This window comes from Haliotis cracherodii, unplaced genomic scaffold, assembly GCF_022045235.1.
Source record: "Haliotis cracherodii isolate W230 unplaced genomic scaffold, xgHalCrac1.p SCAF_8, whole genome shotgun sequence".
NCBI classification, from domain to species: domain Eukaryota; kingdom Metazoa; phylum Mollusca; class Gastropoda; order Lepetellida; family Haliotidae; genus Haliotis; species Haliotis cracherodii.
The window spans coordinates 45,835,269-45,841,644 of NW_027266341.1; positions in this window are offsets into that span (position 1 = coordinate 45,835,269).

Here is a 6,376-nt window from a genome sequence, read left to right on the forward strand (position 1 = left end):
CGCTACGACTGTCGTAAGTCTATGTTAAGGTATGGGAGTTACGATCACCTTACCGCTAAGATCGCTTTGTACAACAGTACCCTGTACAACAGCATTGTCTCACCGTGGGGATTCGCTGACGTAATAGATCCCCAAACCTCACGTCTGTCACTCTGTGGAGCTTCCGAAGCAAAGGAGGCCTCAAGAACCTTATGACGTTTTCTCTTTGCGCAGAATGTGTCCCCTTGCCTGCCTGTCTATATCACTGAAGGGGCTTCGGATCATAATAGGACATCAGATGCCTCGTGTTTGTCACTCTGTTGCAAAGCAGAAGCCCCAAACCCCATGGCTGTTTCTCCCTCTTCTTTGGCTTCCCTTGGGGCACCGGGTGAAATAGGTACCCTCATGTCTGTTTTACACTATACCCGCTGTCGTGAATCGTCACTTGACGTGAAACTACTTGTTTGCCTGGTGCAGACTAGATTATTAGATTATTTACAGATCGCCGACAAAGCTGACAAAGCGCAAATGAACATGTTGATATCGCTAGTTTCGAACAGATGACAATTAAGCCTAATTTCGTCCACACATGTGTTGTAATTGAAGTTGTTATCACAAAGGAACCGGTGGTGTAGTACAACACGTACATGCACATTAGCGTGAGTCTGGTACCAACTTGACCATACAAAAGGAATCGACCTACATGAACAAACCTATATCATTGGAAAGTACTGGACGAGATGAATGTGCCAATTAACTTATGTCCTACAGATGGGCTACTTTTCCACAAATCTCACTTTACTTGTATACTATTTTTCAGAAAACCACACAGGCACTCATTTGTAAAAAAAGAAATCTGCATTTGTGTTGCAGCATTAGGCTCTGTGGTAAATACGTCCATTTAGCAGTGAGAGAACAACCCTTTGATTGACGGACGACAGGCAGGGGGTATGGATGAGGAGGGATTAGGGTATGATATTCAGATTGACAAAAAAATCATTTCACGCTCTCACATGGCTTGAAAGGCCTGATAAGCTACAAATGAAAACCAATTAGCTGAATTTTCATACACTTGAATGAATTAAACATGACACAACAGACGGCGTCTCAGATTGACGGAATAAATGCCAATCCACTCTGACGATAAACGTTGCAAAATCAGTAGCCTTACGTATATATATTGTGAGTGAGAAATAGGCTTCACAAATTGCACCCATTTTGGGAACGAACCCAGATATACATGATTGTTTTCTTAAACACCTACCTGGTATGTTGCTCAAACTACAACATACATGATATATCATTATAAGTTAGTGTTTGAAGTTGAAACGGCATCCTCAGGGGATGAAATATCATGTTTATGCCAGAACATGGGTTACAATTAGCTGAATTTTCATACATGTGTTATACATTATATACCGTAAAACCATAGTTCATGAAAAGCACCCTCACAAATGTAATAATGTATGCATATTAAAAGTACATTAGAGGAAATTATACAAACAGCCAGGACAGATATGAGACTCGAAAATATACAAACCCATAGGGCTGATGTAAATTGCTCCTCTGGATCCCATTGATGCCTATTATTGAGCAAAACATCTTGCAATGTTGCCACAGGTCACCTGAAAGTAACTAATTTTCTCACTCTGCAACAATTAATGTAATTTGGAAAATTGTTCATCAATGTTGCGTGGCGGTCGGGTAGCCTGGTGGTTAAAGCGTTCGCTCGTTATGCCGAAGACCCGGGTTCGATTCCCGTAATGGGTACAATGTGTGAAGCCCATTTCTGGTGTCCCCCGGCGTAAAACCATACTCACTCATTATCAATGTTGCAAAACAGAATAGTTATTTTTTAAACTCCTTTACACAAATGTTTAACTCTCTCAATGCCTTATTGCCTGCGGGGGAAATTGATAATTATTCCAATCTTGAACACTTTTTTGAGTTATGATAAACCAAATAAAACTTTAAAATCATGTTAATGGTGAAATGCATCCGCATAAAGTATTAGAAACAATAAAAGTAATTGCCACAACAGATGTAGTTTCTATCAGTCTTGTTCTAATGACCTTACCGACTATCTTAAGTTGATGAAAATATCCATTCATTTTGAGAAAATGAAACACCATCTTCCTTGTGCGTTTTGAGAGTGGTCAGATGTCAAATCATGGTCTAAATTCAAATTGGAACATTGAATTAAATATGTCTTTAATTGGGTAATACAAATTATATGTTTTACACACAGGATACATCACAACATGTACCCCTACTTAGGATCACACACAGGATACATCACACCATGTGTTCCATCTTAAGATCACACACAGGATACATCACAACATGTACCCCTACTTGGGACCACACACAGGATACATCACACCATGTGCCCCTACTTAGGACCACACACAGGATACATCACACCATGTGCCCCTACTTAGGACCACACACAGGATACATCACACCATGTGCCCCTACTTAGGATCTCACACAGAATACATCACACCATGTGTCCCAACTTAGGATCACACTAGGGATACATAGCACCATGTGTCCCAACTTAGGATCACACACAGGATACATCACATCATGTGTCCCAACTTAGGATCACACACAGAATACATCACACCATGTGTCCCAACTTAGGATCACACACAGAATACATCACACCATGTGTCCCAACTTAGGATCACACTAGGGATACATAGCATCAGGTGTCCCAACTTAGGATCACACACAGAATACATCACACCATGTGTCCCAACTTAGGATCACACACAGGATACATCACATCATGTGTCCCAACTTAGGATCACACACAGAATACATCACACCATGTGTCCCAACTTAGGATCACACACAGAATACATCACACCATGTGTCCCAACTTAGGATCACACTAGGGATACATAGCATCATGTGTCCCAACTTAGGATCACACACAGAATACATCACACCATGTGTCCCTACTTAGGATCACACACAGAATACATCACATCATGTGTCCCTACTTAGGATCACACTCAGAATACATCACATCATGTGTCCCTACTTAGGATCACACACAGAATACATCACACCATGTGTCCCAACTTAGGAACACGTACCCCTACTTAGGATCACATACAGGATATATCAAACCATGTGTCCATACCTAGGATCACACATAGGATGCATCACACCACGTGTCCCTACTTAGGATCAAACACAGTACAAATCACATCCTGTGTCCCTACTTAGTATCACACAAAGGCAACATAACACCATGTATCCTTTACACACAGGAAACAACTTGCGAATTCACATATACCAGTTCCAAAACTTAGACAAAACCTGTTTTAATATTCACAACGCCGTAGAAACCTGTTTTATCGTTGATGTATTTACTTTAAACGTACATGATGTGCAGTCAATTGAAGCTAGGGTCGAAGGTGGTGTGTTGCATAGTGCTGCCATTGAAGTCGGGGTCATACACAGTGTGTTGCATAGTGTAGCCATTGAAGCTAGGGTACCAGGCAGTGTGTTGCATAGTGTAGCCTTTGAAGCTAGGGTACCAGGCAGTGTGTTGCATAGTGTAGCCATTGAAGCTAGGTTCCCGGGCAGTATGTTGCATAGTGCAGCCATTGAAGCTAGGGTCCCGGGTAGTATGTTGCATAGTGTAGCCATTGAAGCTAGTGTCGCAGGCAGTTTGTTGCATAGTGTAGCCATTGAAGCTAGGGTCCCGGGCAGTATGTTGCATAGTGCAGCCAATGAAGCTAGTGTCCCGGGCAGTATGTTGCATAGTGTAGCCATTGAAGCTAGTGTCCCGGACAGTGTGTTGCATAGTGTAGTCATTGAAGCTAGGTTCCCGGGCAGTATGTTGCATAGTGTAGCCATTGAAGTGAGGTTCCCGGGCAGTGTGTTGCATAGTGCAGCCATTGAAGCTAGGCATTTGTCTGTGGGAGATTTGCATCAGATACTGCCTGGCGAACCTATCGAATACCTGGGGTGAATTTAGGGCCTCTTTTATTTGAGTAACAATGGTACTCGCCATTCTCTGAGAGAGAGAGAGAGAGAGAGAGAGAGAGAGAGAGAGAGAGAGAGAGAGAGAGAGAGAGAGAGAGAGAGAGAGAGAGAGAGAGAGAGAGAGAGAGAGGTGCTATTTTGAATGTCTTTGTCGCTTCGACTGTTTTGGTTACTCCCAAATTCCTCATCCGATTGATAATGGCGTCCCAAGTCAACACTGAATACATGACTTTAGCACGATTTCTTATCAACCAGTTGTCCTTCATACTATCCCGTTCCGACAAATAACTGCTGCCATTTTCATATGAAATGACTGAGAGTCACGTGTGAATGAATTGCCCAACCCGTCAATCACATTTTGTCGCAACAGGAGAATCCAAAAGTGTAGCCACGACATCTGAAGCCAGTCGACGCCATGGTGTAAACACATTGTGTCAGGTAGCTCGGCCCCCGTTTCTGTCGATGGTCCACGCGATACAAACATAATACAGCTACTGAAAACATCAACATAAAACATAACATCTAAAATAATGAAAGCAATAACCTTTTCTTATGGGTTAATCGCTTCCAGATACCATGTGCTGTAAAGTTCGATTTCGATTTGTTTTCCCTTTCATTGAAAAAGTGATAATGGCGCTATGGTTGGTTTGTCTAATGTACATGGTACATGCTGTGAATGTCCAAGATAACTGATAAACAATTGTGTATGTATATATATCATCAAATACACATTATAAATCTCTGGAGAAAATGAAATATATTGTAATATCACGACAGCTCGTATTTCCAACATTCTGCCATGGGTATTTGATCTAATTAATATTAGAATTACAAATTATTGATGTAGATATAGACTGTACTCTCGATTAACGTATGATTATCTTCAACTCTTATTTGATATGTTATCTGAAATCTCAGTAATTAGTAATCGCTTTATTTGTTTTCGTTCATTGACGTTATAATCTCTAATTTCATTTGTGTAGGCTAATAGACGTTCGGTGATTTCCCGCCGCTATGAATTTGTCGTCTGGACAGGTTGTGACGTGGATGACGTCACGTCAATAGAGGTTATCACGCGAGTGTGTTTGTGGATGGTAATAATATTTGGAAAAAACATTGTATTTAGCGAGCCTTGGCACACACAGCGGCAAAACGAAACAAGGTAACAATTCGTACATATTTCGGGCAAATCCAACTGTTTTAATTTAGGGGAAAGGTTCCAAACCGCATAGGTCTACACTCTTACAAGCACAGCTATCGAAACTGATCCTGCTACGTAATAGTGTCCTAGGCTAATGTCCTCGGTGAATTGTTTCGTAATCTATATCTCCAAAGTTGCCAAACTTGTAGACTATTCTTAAAAATGGTAGCAATTATCCCAGTAGTTTATCCAGATTCCCAATGGTTAATTGAAACTTAATTCTGACTCGTTCGCCGTACGACGCCATGTTTGTTTGTAAACGCTGAAAGTTGTCCCTACTTGACCCTTGGTATTTGCAAGGGAATGGGACGTTTTACAGTGAGAAAGCTGTCAAAATGGATCCAATGTTAAACAACCTTTTCAATTTTCGCATCATATATTATAATTTCGCATGGTTCAATATATAACATATACAGTAAACGTAATTAGATCTACGCACAATATATATTGATTATCGATTTCTGGATGACAAAATATTTTTCTGTGTAAAGGTGATTTCGTTTTGATGCTTTATATGGTTTTCTTTATGTTTGTTTTCACTGTGCCTCGTCTAAATTATACTTATATACCTATAGATGTAAATACACTTCTAAAGTCGTATTTATAAAACAAAATGAAAGAAATGGTTGTATTTCATGGACTGTCCATATAAGTATAATTTGGGCAAAGGTCGAAGTAAGGCAACCAAGTGCGAGATACAAGGTGATACAAAGATATATGTTTTCTGGTGGTCATAGTGAAACAAATGTGTTCAGAGTTTTGAGCACATGAACTGTATATACATGGAACACTACTTTAACGGAAGTAATTCATATTTTCGTAATTTTTCTTTCACTTAATCTAGGTACGGTATTACTTAATATTGCCTCCTTTCACCTGTGCAAGTTATCGTTTCTTTGTATTGAATATAGCCTACTCTTGAGCTTTCAAATTCAAGTATCAAAATTGACCAATTACATCTCGTTTCAAGCTTTGCTTAAGTTAGATGAAAACCATTAACACATCATAACACCCAAAGTATACACTCTTCAAAAAAGGAAACGCACAGGTAGTATGTAGTTCATTGAACCTGACTACACAAAAACTCAGGCATATAAATTGGATATATGTAATTGGAAAATGTTGGTGGGGTGATATTCGACTAACGGTGTGTCACAAATTGTCACATGAAAACATTCTGAAGACCTTAAT